We start from the raw sequence: 16,510 nt of genomic DNA, 5'->3' as shown, positions 1-16,510 counted from the left end.
ACCCATTTTATAGATGAGGAAGTTGGTACACAAATCTTATTTATAGATTAATAAAAGGAAAAGGAAAGAAAAAGGGCCAAACAGGATAACTAAACCTTCAATGGTAGAATACCTAAATGGAAGCCAGATATGTACCAATTAATACAGTGACTCTTCTGCACTTTAAATGTTAGAACACATAAAGTTGCATGGGAGAAAATCAGTAAAGGATTTAAAAGTTTGAGAGATGTGCATTCAGAAAGAGGAATGGGGAGAAAATATCAAGTGAGGAGAAAGGTTGAACAAATTCAGAGCAGAGCAGTTGAGTTTTAGCTTGAATGGAGAGTAGTTTTCCTGACTGGAAATGAAAAATTAATTTGGTGTGATGCCTGGAAGTATCTTTAAAGAAAAGGCAAAATAACTTGGATTTGATGCAACAGGGAATGATTATAATGCATGGAATTTCCTTCTAGGAAAACTTCCTGTGTTTTATAAGGATCAGAAGGCAAAAGAATGCTTAAAAGTAATCCAGCTCCATGATATTCTGGGTTTCTAAGAGAAGGAAAGACAATCAGGTAAGAAGCTGGTGGAGTCATCTAGACATAAATAGATTAAGTCCTAGGCTACTGGGACAGCTGGGAAAATAGAAAAGTATGATTCCAAAAGGCCTTGTCAAAGAAGATTCAGTACAAGTTGGTGGCTGATGGTTCCCATTTGGGAAATAAACAGAGAAGAAGAGTGAAAATGGCCTCTGGTATCTATTGCTAAAGGCAGGACTGGCAGGGTACTGGCAGGGTAATGACAGAAAAAGTAGAAAAGGTTAAGAGCTACATTTAGTTATTATGGAAAGTTTTAGGCATCAACACCATATAAAACTGGCAATCTTCTACAGGCAATTGAAGATGGAACTGTAGCATGAAAAGTGGGTGAAGACTGAACTGAAGAGCTACATCTGAACACCACCGCTTATGGTAGTGGTAGTGATTGAATTCATCATAAATGATGACTCCTAAGAGAATATTTACATAGAAAGATTCAGAATGGACTTTGAAGATAGTCAGAGGTGGGACGATAAAGCGTAGTCAAAAAACAACGAATCTAAGATATAGGGGACCAAAAGGAAATTGCAACGATTTGTTGTTTATAATCTCTGTAGGAAGATCTTCCACAGTACATGAAGCTACAAGTGACCCCACACAGACTGACTATACTCTCTGTAACATTTAGATACCACATCACCACCATTCAAACAACTGAGAAAGAGTGATGAATCTGTTAAACCCATGATCCTTGGCTGCCATGAGACACACAATCGAACAGGCATGGGCACCTTGTTTAAGATACAGAAAGTGGTTGGAAATGTGGAGGAATGGACAAGGCAGACAATGCAGAAATGTGGGCACTGGGCACCCAAGGTCGGGGCCATTAAAATATGTGAAAGGACAGAGAGGAGCTACGGGGGCAAATTCCCATGACTGGTCAGTATGACAAGTATCACATAACCTATGCAAGAGCCAAGCCTTTCTGTGTCCTCATAGGGCTATCCCTAGTTGTTTCTATGTATTCCAATCAAAGTTAAAATAATTAGGCATCATGGATAATTTTTTCTTTAATATGTCTCACTTTATGGCTTAGAACAAGCAAAATTTACAATCCTCTTTGGTAAGTCATAAGGATTACATTTTAAAGAATATGAAATAGAAGAAAGAGAGCTCTTGGAACTACCCAGACTAAACCAGCCTTCCTAATAGTTTCTGTTATTTTCTTAAAGTATTAAAAAAAATCTATGAACAGTCTAGGTGAATGTAAAACAGGCCCAACAATGCTGCTTTTGTTATTACTGCATCTTCATGGGGAACCCTCGTCCGATTAAGACATATTTGAGCTGGTAATGGATTTCTGTTTTAGGTGACACAGATTTTTGTAAATTAATTGTACTTAGCGTTTAGAAGTTAGACTGGATCACCGGTACTTCTTTAAAAAGGCAAACTTCTGGGGCACCTGGCTGGTGCAGTTGGAGGAACATACAGCTCTTGATCTCAGGGTCATGAGTTCAAGCCTCATGTTGGATGTACAGATTACTAAGAAAAATAAATAAACTTAAAAAAAAAAGAAAAAGGCAGGGGCGCCTGGATGGCTCATTTGGTTAAGTGTCTGACTCTTGATTTTGGCTCAAGTCAGGATCTCAGGGTCATGAGATCAAGCTCCACATCATGCTCTGCGCTTAGTGTGGAGTCTGGTCTCTCCCTCTCCCTCTGCCCCTCATTCCCGTTTGTGGGCTCTCTCTCTCCCACTCCTGCTCTCTAAAATAAATGAATAAATATATTTTTTAAAGATTTTATTTATTTATTTAACAGAGAGAGAGAAAGAGAGCACAGTAGGGAGAGCAGTCAGCAGAAGGAGAGGGAGAAGCAGGCTCCTCCTGGAGCAGGGAGCCCGATGCGGGACTCAATCCCAGGACGCTGGGATCATGACCTGAGCTGAAGGCAGCCGCTTAACGAACTGAGTCACCCAGGTGCCTCTATAAATAAATAAATAAATAAATAAATAAATAAATAAATAAATAAATAAATGTATATATATATTTGTAAAGGCAAACTACTGTAAGGTGTACTGGGCTCCTTGCACAGTACAAAGCTAAGGTGCTGCAAGATGAAGTACTGCAGAGTAAATTGCATATACTTGTCTGCATTGTACATGACTAACATTAATGGAGTTTCAATTCAGAAAAGAAGAATAAGACCCCAATAACAAGCTACCTTTTAAACTCTGACATTTATGGCTATGAGACAAACCCAAATCTACAAAATTATAATAAAACCCCAAACCCTAGATAATTAATTCAACATCTGTGTTAAAGAAAGAAAGAACAAGAGCCCTTCTTAGGTTCCATTTTTAGAACTGATCTATACAAAATGTGAGCCGGGTGAGCTGCTTAGAGAAACTCGGTGTCTCCAACAAAGACAAGGAACTTTTTTCTGCAACTCGCTTTCTACCCTCTCTTCATTTGTTAAACCGACTTAAAATCATTTACCAAATCAATCTGCAAACCTAGCTTAGTGACCAACCAGCTCTTACTTTTTAATATTATTTTTATGAAATCCAGGTCACTTCAAAAAGGGGTTATATAAAATTAACCATAAATTATTTAAGGTGATTTGTTTACTACTGCATATTTGTTCCATATTTGCATATTAAATTTTCAGACTGCTGAAATTTATATTTAATTAATTCCTATTTATAAAAAAAGAAGAAATAATGCATAAGACTTGCTGTAAAAGAAGTCCAAATGTCTCTTTATAAGTGATAAACATAAAATAAAAATAAAATTACACTGGAATCTATTGTAGCCTTTCAGTTCATGCCTTAGAAACATAAAGATATTTGCAGAAATTTAATGAAAACTTTGCAGCACAATTAAATGTAAAATAAGTTTTCACATGCATTTCTCCTGCCAATTGGCACACATAATAGAAAATGGTAGAGAACAGGTTAAACAGTCTAAAAGGATTTTAACCTTAAATTTGACAGAAGTTAAATGGCTGTGACATTGGGTTCTTCTGCTTTATTCCAGCTAGTAATCCACCCTCAAAGTTCCTGTCAGGTAAATGACCTTGTATTTCATTAACTGATAATTAAATGGATTTATTCCACTAACGGTTTTAATTAAAATGCTAGAAATATTGATTACCCCTCTCATCCTTATTCCCCCAGATGAAAAAAAGGTTTTAGGAATGTTTATTTAGAGAAGACAGAGAATTAAATTAGATTGAATCTCTATGAGACCCGAAGACTGGTTCTTTCATTTCTGCTGCTCAAGCAGAAAAAGGTTTCAATTTTTTGATGTTTGATTAATTATTTTGAAATCCATTTATGCTTACCTTGGTGTTTAATTAAAAATGTCATTTTTAGCATAATTAAATTGGCTATCTGTGGAAGACTAACTTCAAACTTATATTTTAAAAATGCAATGCCTTTTTTTTTGGTAAAAGAAACTTTTTAGTTATTTGCTTTTTCGGTAGAGCTACTGCCTCATGAATGAAAAACTAAGGAGAGCTGGAGCTTAATTGGATTTCCTACATTTGCATATTAGGCCACATATGCTTACGACTAGTGTAGGTTTATCTGGCTGTGCTCTTTAATCCATTAGTGATTCACTCATTCTAACAAATACAGGGTATGCTCTTCCAAATGCGTTGGATTTCATAGTGTTTACACTGACAAAATGTACCTCATAAAAGCTGTCTTCACCATGCCTGGGTGCTTTTCTACAGCACTGATTCAAGTAAGTTAAGATACAGTTTCTATGTCAGTTCTGTCAAAGCACATACAGGCAACTGGAAAGCATTTTTGCTCAACATCAGACCTGATCATGACAGAGTGGGAAGTGTAATAAACAGGAAAGGAAGACCTGATCCTTCTTGCTTAAGGCAATTGACCAAAAGGGAATGCGCTCATATGTGTTCCTCAAAGAGGCAATTCTAAAAATGATCACCATTATTATTTATAAAACAGTGCTAAAAAACTAATTTCTCCAGAAGTGAAGAGTAATTCATAAAAAAAAAAAAAAGGACAACCTGAGAGGTAACTAATGGAAACCAAATCTGACTCAACAATGAGATATTTTGTTGTAGCTTTAAAACCCAAATCCAGCTCAAATCAACACATTTTCTAAAATGTCTGTTTTTTTGAGTAGCTCCTTCCAAATTCTTCTCTAGCTAAGTTTGTGACTTCTTATATATTTCTGGTTTGCTGAAGACACAGAAATGGGAACACATGCAATTCTCATGCTTATGACGAGGCTGCAAGAAGTGATGGGAGGCATTTGTATTATTTCGAATGGGAAGACAATAAAGGGGGAGAAATACTGGTCCAAAGACTTTAGATAAATTCCTGTTTTGGTGCACTTTCATATCTCATGCTTTGGGTATCTGTTTGTTTTTAATAACCTAATTTTAAGGATGCACTGACGCACTTTCTCTTTTGATGGAGAAAGGCAAGTGTAGTCATGCTGATAATATAATTCTTTTAATTCTTCAAGTAACTCCAGAAGGGTTCTTGAATATGTTTGTGCTCTGAATAAAAAGGTATATTTCGTAGAGTTGGGCAGAGTGGATTCGTGGTGGCCCAACGCTCCATAGACATCAAGTTCTGAGCTTCAGTTGCTAAAATGAATACCTAACTTTCAGCACTCATATCCCTAAATTAACCTAGTAGTGCCAACATTTATTGGCTAGATTTTAGCAGTGTAATTTCAACTGTGTGGCTTTACTCAAAGATTGTTATAAGTCATCGATACATCTTTCTCCTGTCATGATCAGAAGAAAATTCTGGCCAAAGCTTTTACCAGACAGCTTCATTCAAAAAGTGAGGAGGCCATTTAAAGTCAGCTCAGACTTCCTAAGAAAAGGTAAGGAAAAAGGGCTGCCATCAGCAAAAAAGAGGAATAGAAAAACAAAAGTGAACAGGATTCCAAAGCTTAGTTTTCTTACCAGTAAAAAGGAAACATACTTGGGTCATACACCTCAGTTTTCTCATCTAGCAAATGGGAATAATGCCAAGGGAGAAGGATCATTCCTTTCTGAAAGCATTGGCATCTGCTTCACTGGAAGTGAAGACCAATGAACACCATTCACAAAATGATATTTGAATCAGCAGTTCAAATTTGCACAGAAGAACAAAGACGCAGAGATAAGAGAAAATGGCCTGAGCTACTACACTTTAAAAATGTCAGGTTTCATTTTCATAATAATAGAAGCAGTGTTTTTCATAATATCTATCGTTTCCGGTACTTAAACAACAACCACTTGTCAAGATTGCTGATAGTCTTAGCACATACCCCTACTTTCTTGACTACGGTTTTGGGAGCTAGTGACTTGGTACGCCCTCAGATGCAGATGGAAATATTTTCAAGTTACTAATTTGGTTTTAGCACCTTTCCCATGAACTTTAAGAAACTAGCCAGGCTGAAGAACTTTATTTTTATCACGGATATATGACATATTTTAACCTGTCTACATACAAAAGTAGCGCTGTTAACAATTGCAACTTTCTTCAAGTATGCTATGAATCACTGTATTCCTTTTCCCTTTTTTCATGCACCATTGCCACTCTCTTACCTTCAGCAGTTTTGCTAGATTTCAATGAAGATGGAACTAGAGGGCACACATTAGAATTTTATATCAGTTCAAGAAGGGGAGAGAAGAAAGACATATGAAGCCAGAATGACATTCATTGAAGGTTCCCTAGGGAAGATAACACATGTTTTTGTCTCTTACCTGCTAGGCATGCTAAATCAGTGCAATGATAAGCTAATTTATGAAATATATTTCATTGAAACCTGGACATCTTTACTGTTGCTAGTTCAGCCATTAGAATTTCAGAAATAATGGAAGCCTAATTTTGAAAACATAGAAGATGTGAATTCTCTGTATGCAGCTTAAGATGTCTAACTAAAATAATTGTTAACCATGCAGGTGCTTAGCCTAAACTCAGATTCTCTACCCGTGCCTCTCTGAAACTTGTCACACCAGTGTTGAATGCCATTATTTTTCATTACAGTATCAAAGTGATGGGGCTTTGGGAAATCCAAATATATATAAATAAACCTACTATATATTATTATGTGTTTTCAGATGTACCACTGTCATTTAGCTCTTTAAATGTCCTTGATGATGCTGTGTAACTCAAATGTCCAAACTTGGCTTCTTCCCTGCTTTTTTAAGACCCAGTCTGGACCCATTTTTCTTCAGAACTATGACTTTAACAAAGCTTTTAGGTAATCACAATCAGAAGAGTGGGAGTAGAAATGAAAGTGATGACTCCAGCCGTGTGTGCTTCAATGTTTCCAGGTGGGCACCATTAAAATACAATGCCATCGTGGTAGCCCCTGAAACCAATCCTGTTTTGTTAGCAATAGAGCAGATAGTTTTTCACATAATCAATCCCTTCTCCAAGGAATGGCAAATTAAATGTGGATCAAATTAAAAGCATCTAAGCATAAAATTAGAGTCAAAACAAGAATTTCCCATTAAAAAGTGCTATTCAGCCTTGTGTGATATTTTTTGAAGACTCCTTCTCCCTGCCATGCTCGGATCCTCCTGCCAGGTCCCCAAGAATTGTATATAAAGAGTGTCTGCCTCCCTTACCATCGTCTTGCTCCTCTCGCCAGACTTCCTTGAATTCAACACAGCCTTGTTTGAGGCTCAACATGAGTGAGCAACTCTGTCACCCACACCAGAAAGTGCCATCAGGGAGTGTACAAGGCCATTTATAAAGGAGATTGTTTACCCACAAGTATATTGTCAATCAGCAATGATGGGAAAGGAAGTGCAGCAAACATTACTGATAGCTTAATGGCATTTAAATAAGATATTCAAGGTTGAGGGGCACCTGGGTGGCTCAGTCGGTTAAGCGGCTGCCTTCGGCTCAGGTCATGATCCCAGGGTCCTGGGATCGAGCCCCACATTGGGCTCCTTGCTCAGCGGGGAGCCTGCTTCTCCCTCTCCCTCTGCCTGCTGCTCCCCCTGCTTGTGCTCTCTCTCTCTCTCACTATCTCTCTCTCTCTCTGTGTCAAATAAATAAAATCTTTAAAAAAAAATACTCCAGGTTGAAAATTTCCTTAATGCCACCTTGCTCTTTTAACAGTACACCCCATAGGATGAAACAGTTTTTCTTGTTACTATGCATAGGGATAAATAATTGGGTTTTTAATTTAGTGACCTGGCTCTCCTTGTACACAGAGTAAGAATTTAAGTAAAATTTAACCTTTCAAGATCAGGTCACTCTCTAAAGTAATATAAGTAATAAAATATTCTTTTTCTTTAGCTAGATAATAGTACCACCCCAAGCAATGGACTGACGCATGCTTTACAGCAAAGATGATAACAAAAGATTTAGGACTGTCACTGAAATGAATCCGTAACTGAGAGGTGACTGGTTTGTAACTTTTGTGCTTGAATGATCCATTGATTACAGTAAACACACCTGTTCGTCTGTCAAAGACCAGAAGCATCATGGCATGGCAGCTTTTTAGGAAAGAAGAGCCTCTCTTAACAAAGACAGAAGCGAATTTTATTGGGGTATCATATGAAGAACTTGAGCACTCTGTGTAATGAATTAGGGAGATTAAGTGAAAAGGTAAAAAATAATTTATATATTTAGAGACACAAATGTTTCAGGATGTGAAAGTTGCTCAGTAGAGAGAAGAGAGAAAAGAAAACAGGCAGAGAGAAACAGAGAAGCTGTGGGATTAAAATAAAAATCTTGGTCCCCACAATACAATAAAGAACTAAAACAATCCAAGGACTTGTTATATAGACTTTGTGCCATTTTAAAGTAAACTAGAAAAAAATTTCAAGTACTTAAAACCCTTTTTACTTCCTAGGCCAGTAGAACTCTCGGGAACATCTTGGAAACAAAACCCCTTGGGCAGTATTTACAGAGAGATCAAGGGAATGTCTCAAGAAACCAGCACTGTGTTAGACTTCCTTTGCTCCAAGGTCACCAGATGAAACCCAGCCAGCTTAGAAATTCCTGACAGCTCTTCTCTCTGACGCTGGCCTGGAAACACTTGAGAGGAGAGAGAAATGACCTTCACAGAAAGAGCCACTTCTCTGGACATTATTTGACAGCCTTTGGAGGGTAGCAACTTCCCATCCCTACCACCTCTTCAAGTCCCTGAAGTGCAATCCCAACTCCATCTGAACTGAAATCTATGTAGATGGTTGGGCTTACAATGCCTCCGTATCATTCTGTGGTAAAGAGAAGATCTCCAAACAAAATCAGATCAAATGATCTGTCAGAAATGGTCTACTCCAGGGAATGTCTCATCCTCAAAGGTCTGCAACTGAGTAGCTTTCATAAGTGAAAATTATGAGCTCTCTCTATGTGTATACATATATATGAGCATCTATTAATGTAGGATTCATTAGTATTTCAGAATGTCAGGTGAATATATCTATGAGAAACAGGGGAAAGAGGCAAATAACCAAAGTCAGCATTATGAGAAATTCAAGGCTATGAATTGAATCCTATGTGAAGGTGAAGAACCATGCATTTTTCATTTCTATTTCAGATGGCTTTGGTTGGGCAAAGAATGAAGACTAAGTACCAAGTGCATTACAGCTCAAATGTCCATTTATGTAAAGGCTATGTCTTATTTTTATGTTTCCCCCAATGACACATAGTTGGCATAAGGCCACACTATAACCCTTCTTCAACAACACAAATGTCTGGGTAAAAAAAAAAAAGGGAAACGTGCTTATGAATCAGGAGGGAGGAAAACAATTGGGGGGGCGCAAAGAAAAGCAGGAGATAAGAGAATGCAGGTAGAAAATGAAGAAGGCAAGAAAAAGAAAAGCAGAGAGAGGCAAGCAGGAAACACTTTTCTTGACATAATATGCATCCTTGTAGATGGGTTTTACCATTGATTCCTACTTTCTACTTTCTGATTTCAAACACTCATTAGGACAACACAATGGTAAGAGAGTCCCTTTCAAGAGATCCAGAGCATTAATCTTCCTTATTATATTTGTTTCAGAGCTATACTGAAATGTGCACATTTGTTCTAGTTGCACTAGTAAGTCTCAATTTATCCTCTTATTTTGTCATGAAAACTTTATCTTAATGAAAAAAATTCTAATACTATGTGAACTTTAATTGTATTGCCAATTTCCTTGTCATACTGTATTCCCACGGTAGAGTATTAACACTGATATACTTTAACTGTGCTTCATGTATAAATTTATACACACAGAGGCATATGCATTTTTTAATGGGATTTACCTGAGTAATGCTAATAGGGAGCCACACATGTAAATCCTTGTGCATCGAAATGAAAATATATCCTACATATTCTCAAATAAGGTTTCTTGGGGGTTCATTTAATGTTTGTGAGGAATTCATATATATTTGTAACCAGTTCTAATCATCTGAAGGTCACAGAAATTGGAACATTTTTTAAATGCTCCTTTCTGTGGTGAATGAATGGAACAGACTATGTTCAGATTTGTTGCTTTCTTCAAAGCCCATTTCAAAACAAGATGCCTAATTTTAAGGACATTTTCCTCCTATTTTAAAAAATAAATCAACTTTGTGGAAGAAAAAATATATAGCTGCCAAGTATATATAAGTTCAAAAGTTTTTCTATCGCCTGAAATAGAGATGCAAGAAATTACATTAAAGTTTTAAACAGAAACAGAAGTTTTCAGTCGATGTAGATAAAAATCTATTAGAGATAAAATTGTTTTGACAAAAACTGTGTAAATACAATGCCACTGGCTGCAAGCCTATTATTGAATGCAAGTGGAAAATAAGAATAGCACTCCTGAAGGGGCATTGCTGAAGTGACACAAAATAAACACAACCATTTCAGTATAATTTTTCACATTAATTATGTTCTCTTATCGTAGATGTATAACTAGCCAAGTATAACAACAATAACAAGATAGCACTGAAGTTATTTTGCAAACAGGAAAAAGCAAATAAAATAATACTGATATGCTAGTTATTAGATTACTAGCCTTTTATCTTGTGGAATAGCTTCCCTGAACAAAAAGACTATATTAATCATTTCTGTTCCTCCAAGTAAATGATATTGCATTTCTGGAAAAATAATGTTAACAACATTTTTCCTTAAAGATACCTTCATTTATTTGCTGTTTTGCCATCTCCAAATCTCCAACTACTAAGAATATTTTCAAAAAACAACTTTTTGCATAAGAATGTTAGCTTCTTTATTTCCCTCTCTCTCCAGGCTAAAATGTAATACCCTAAAAACAAAATGTTCCGCACTTTCTTTAATGGAACCTCTGCACTGTTATTTGCAATTTTATCAAGGATGTACCTATAGATTGCATCCTTTTTAGTCTCCTCAAATAACTTCTCCTTTACCCAAGTTCTAATTGTAGCTCTCTGTCTATTTCTCACTGAGTGGAAGATAGGCACCACACTGAATTCAACCAACGGATGGTCTTCAAAGTTTGTCCTCAGAAGGCCATCATTTTTGTCAGTTAATCTTAGAAGTAACTCCCAAGTTCAACTCCAATATGTTTGGTTAACATATGTCCTTCAGGTTTTCAACCCAAAGATAGTAAAAGTTCTCCTCTTTGCCTGGAAAGTCCTAGCTTTCTGATTTTCTTTATTGTATTGTACATTATTGCATATTCCACTTTGTCCACTTACCTACTTTGTATTCTTCCCTTTCCTTCAGACCTACCCTTCTGTACACTGAGCATGCCAGATTTAATCGAATGCATACCTGATTATTCACTACCACCATAGAGAGGAGATGGGCATATTTTTTCTTTATTAGTCCCAAAACATTATTTTTAGTGAAAATTCACAAGAATCTTCCAGGGAGTAGGAGAAGAGTAAAACTATTTCTTCTGCATCTCCCCTAAATATGGTATCCGTGATGTGCCTTGAACGAAATCTGAGGATTCTGTGGGTAGTTCATCCAGTGACAATAGTTTATGAAAACCTAGTCATCAAAGGGAAATATCAGCAGCTAATGATTCCTTACTATTTCACAGCTTTAGATTTTTGTTTGTACATTTGTTCATACACTTTTGTTTGTACATTTTTTGACCGTACATTTATGTAAGAGTCCCATGCCGTTACTACAATAAACTTTCTGAAGTAGTATTTTGGTGTCATTTCTAAGTCACATTCTTTGAAGCTCAGCATTCATAAGGTTTAGAACCTTGGTCTCTTGGGGGGATAATAGGATATTAAAATATACCACGAGATGTGCCTAAGACTCTCAATCAATTGAGGGTTATCTGTGAGGGCTGATGTGAACACAGACAAGAGAGAGTTGGTCTCTATTCACAATGTGAAGCATATTGAATAACTAACTTATTTTAAGGATTGATTAGAATAGATGCTTATGCTTGCATTTTACATATGTAGATATTTATAAATTGTTAGAAAAAGAAAATTATTTCTTTTCATCTCCCTAATTTAGTTATGAGGAAAATAAAAAAGAAATGTTGCGGAGAAAACTGGAAAGACATGGACCCCAAAAAGAGGTAAGAGGGCTCAATCCTCTCTAAGGCCTATATCAAAGCTCTGCAGTATTTTTAAATGTTTTTAAATGTTTTTTTAAAAATGATTTAATATAGTGAGTTGAGATACATTACATTAGATATAATTAGACCTAGACAGGAAAGGTGGTTCTGAGAAGCTAATGAAATATCATTAAGGTTGAATATAAGATTGTTGATTAGGATAAAGCTAATCCTGATTAGGATAAACAAGATAGGAGCTAGAGATCTTATTTTTCCTCTTATTTATATATTTATTTTGTGAGTAAAGAAGAGGTATGCTACCACACCCTATTGGAAGGAAAAAATAAAGAATATTACCATTTTTACATTTTGTTAAAATACTCCATCATGACGATAATGTCTTTTCCACTTTATTTTTGGGAAAGGCATTTGCCTTGAGATATATCTATATTAAGGTAAAAGATATGAATAAAAATTGAATTTACTTGCTGTGTATTATGCCTTCATGGCAAAGAAGTACGACAAGGCCCCAAGCAGTCTGGCTGCTCCTTCCCTCCCAGATCTCACCCCACACCAGGGCCCTTCTAGAAAAAGATTTTCAGTCCCTCATTCCCTTTCCACCTTTGTCTATTTAGTACCTAGTCATTATTTAGATCTCTGGTCCATTCTCATTCCTTAGTGAACACTGGCTTGACTTCCCTGACTAGATCAAATCAACTACAAGTTCTCCTAAGACTCTGGACTTCTCTCTTGTGGTATTTTTCATAGGTGCAATTTTATTTTTATTTGGGCAATTATTTGATTACATTCCATCTTCCTCAAGCCTCATGAGGGGACAAGTCCCCATCTGGTTTTGCTCACTACTGCTTCCCCAAAAGCTTAGTGTGGTTCCTAGCTCATGGAAGGCACCCGATAAACATTTGACAACTGAATGAATGAATGAACAAATACATGATCTTCACTTTGTATCAAAATGGTTGGCACTGTATGGATACAAACAATCATTGGTTCTAGTCATGAGATAGATGAGGATGACTGTAGCATCCTCTCTGTAGAAATTTGATGCATACGTGAAACCTCTTCTCCAAGAGTAAATATCTCAGTTCTTTGAGCACATCAATGATTAACCACAAACCATAATTTCATGTACATTCAGGCAAAAACAACTTAGGTATTTCTGGATCATTTACAATTCCTTTAATCATCTTCGGGTCTTATCCGTAGCATCGATACATCATAACATTGACATATTGTGAACTATTCAATAGCATTTAAACATTATATATTGCACAGATGTTAGTTCTCATAGATGATGGCAGGGAAGCAAAGTAAATCCAATATATATAAGCCATCTAGACTTTGAAATTTAGAGACTGCTATTGCCATATTAGGACCAAAATTCCCACTGAAGCACAGAAATTCATAAAGCATTTCATATTCTTTAACTTCTCCTTCCTCTATATTTCCAGAAGAGATCATTTACTCCTTCACTTTAGCCAATGTTTTTGGTTGGCATTATAGTTATAATTATGTGTATCATTAATTTTTCCTTATCTATAACCACCTTAGGAATAGGAACCAAGTTCTGTTCATTGAATACCACCTCCAATACTCTATCACACCAACAACCATGCACAGTGCTTTGGTAGTTAAAACACAACATATGTGTTTTAAATACAGGGGAGGAAAAAAATAAAGTAAGAGAGAGCGAAGGAGGAAGCAAGAAAAAAAAAAGGGAGGTAGATAGAAAAACTGGTCTTTCCATTAATGATCCCATTTTGCTTGGATCAAGCCATTCGATAATACTATTTGCTGGAGCTGTTTTGCATAAACTCAACAATTTTTAAGATTTCACTACAATACACAATCACCTACTGATTCGATTTTCATTCCTTCTCACTATCTCTCTCCCCTTAATTATCTGGCTGAAATGCTAATTTACAGTGAAAAAAGCAAAATGTTGGATGCAGAAGAGAAAAGGAAACAAAACAGAAACATATAAAACACAGAGTTAAATACATTGTCTATTAGGCCACAGGCTGCTGCCACCCTCCAGTGCATCTGATATCTGCCTGTATCAGAATGGAAGTTCGGGACCCGTTAATTCTACCACGCTTCTCACCCTTGTTATGCTTCACAACTACTCAGGAAAGAAACCCTTTTTTCTGTCTTTTCACCTACCCTCCAACATTACTACTTCCACTTCCTTTTCTGCTTACCTTCACTATCCCTTTCCCCAAAAGTAGGGGCTGCTCATTCTTCCCCTCTACACTCGCCATAATGTGAAGAGAGACAGTCTTTGTGTTCCCCATAGCCTTTTCCTAACTATTGCACCTTTAACCTAATTTAAAAACATGTCCTTTAGGGGCCCCTGGGTGGCTCTATCCTTAAGCATCTGCCTTCGGCTCAGGTCATGATCCCAGGGTCCTGGGATCGAGTCCCACATCGGGCTCCCTGCTCGGCGGGAAGCCTGCTTCTCCCTCTACCACTCCCCCTGTTTGTGTTCCCTCTCTTGCTGTGTCTCTCTCTGTCAAATAAATAAACAAAATCTTTTAAAAAATAAAAATAAAAACATGTCCCTTGAGACTTATCTTGAATCTCTGTGTATGGCCCATTACTCTTGGATTTTTCCCATTCATTAGTTGAAGATTATGGCACCTGGCTCAGGATCTTTCTCTCTCCCCCACCCCAGTCTGCTTTGGAAAATTCCATTTTACATGAGGCTGACTCTTCCCACATTCCAGTTCCTTGATTTCTTCAATTTTGATAAACTAACCACTCTGTAATCCACTCCCATAACCACATTCTTGCCATATCTAGAATGTAAACTCCCATGTCCCACTTCCCTGACCACTTTCTGTCTCTCATTGTTAATGCATTTACTCTTCCCAGACATGTCTAGAGTAATTATAATCCTTGCCCATATATCAGCAATCTTTAGTCTTCCTGTTTTTTCCATTCCTAGATCTCAGGGTTCATTATACCAACCACCTCCTTGCCACTATTCCCTGACTCTTGACTCAATTGAACATAGTCTTATATATGTTACAAATAACCCCCAAAAAACCCCAAAGCAATAAAAGAAAACCTTTATGTAACATCGCCCTTTGGCTATGATCTTTTTGCCCTACCCTTTCACAATCAAATATCTTGTTAGAGTAAACTGTCTTTTCTGCAATTTTTCACTCTGAATGGTTCTTAGACCCACTACAGTCTGGCTTCCATCCTCCAGGATCCCAGTCCTTCCTCCACAACCACCTACCTCAGAATACACTGCTTTTCACCCACTGCCTCGTCCAAAGCCAGCAGTTGTCTCTGTTCTCCCTTCCCCCCCACCACCAGTTACCAAGTTCCACTTATTTATTATGATGTATCATAAGTTAACATCCATTGCACTTATGTTCCAGGCCCCGTGCTAAGTGCTTTATATTTCATCCTCACAACAACCCTGTGGAGTACACAGTCCTCTCATTCCAATTTTATATATACAAAAAGTGTAACTAGAGATGATAAACTAGGCCAAGATCCTTCTACCTCCTAACCATCTCTTGGACCCGTCCTCTCCTCTATTTTCCCACTGTCACTGCCTTGTAGCAGCTCAACGAGAGGCTCCCTTCCTCACTGCTTCTCCTTGCTCTGTTCCATGTTCCCCATCTGTGCTCTCCACTGCTGTCAGAGACTCTTCTAAATTTCATGGCTTAAACATTTCCACAGGTGCCCTTTAACCGTTACAGTAGAGCTCAGTGGTCATACTTACCACACAAATCCGTTCAAGGCCTGCCCCCCTGTCCTCAACTCATGCCATTTTCTTCCTCCCCCACACCCAAATGGAATTACTTACTGCTCCCTAACAGTGTCACACTGTGGTTGCTGCACAAAGTATACTTGCATCCAATGTATTTTTATTCAGTCTTTAATAAGTCCCTGCATGGGAAGCTTCGCGACACGTAGTGTAGACACCTTTCTCCACCATTGTGACTTACCACATTGCACTCACAGCATGGAGTTACATGCCACTTTTTCACGCTCAACTAGGAGTTCCTGTGGGGCTGACAGGACTGTGGTTTTCTGAACTTTGAACCATCAGTTCTACCCATAGTGCCCGTCAATATAGAAGAACTCAGATAGTTACTTCTCAATCTCTTCTAATTTAGCTGTCCTGATTTGAACACACACACCAAAAGAATGTTTTCCAAATTCTACCATACACCTAAAGAAATGTTTTTATAATTTTCCAAGTGCAAAACAAATGATGTTTTGATAAGTTAACATTCCTAATGAAGATGGCATCCATGAATTAGAGTAAAACAATCCATTTGCTTGTTTTGATGGGCAAGTCATTTGATTGCCAGCAATTATGTTATATGTGTATAGATATTTCTGCACATGTACCATTTGCTGCATTTCAAAGTCTGCTATATTTAAAGGTATATAGATTTTTAGTTTAAAATGTCTAACAGATACAGGGACACCTTTATTTTAAAGAATTTTTTAAATAAGTATAAAACATTTCTGGGCAA

General features: G+C 37.2%; 1 protein-coding gene across 4 annotated transcripts in view; it reads right to left on the bottom strand.

Annotated features, from left to right (window-relative positions):
- The window catches only part of AKAP6 (A-kinase anchoring protein 6), a 584,567-nt gene that overhangs the window by 182,326 nt on the left and 385,731 nt on the right, over positions 1-16,510 (bottom strand). The window lies entirely within an intron of this gene.

Source organism: Callorhinus ursinus, unplaced genomic scaffold, assembly GCF_003265705.2.
Source record: "Callorhinus ursinus isolate GAN/ISIS: 27379988/994484 unplaced genomic scaffold, GSC_fseal_2.0 scaffold8, whole genome shotgun sequence".
NCBI lineage: Eukaryota > Metazoa > Chordata > Mammalia > Carnivora > Otariidae > Callorhinus > Callorhinus ursinus.
The sequence above is the reverse complement of the archived record's forward strand: the minus strand, read 5'-3'. Positions and strand labels throughout refer to the sequence as shown.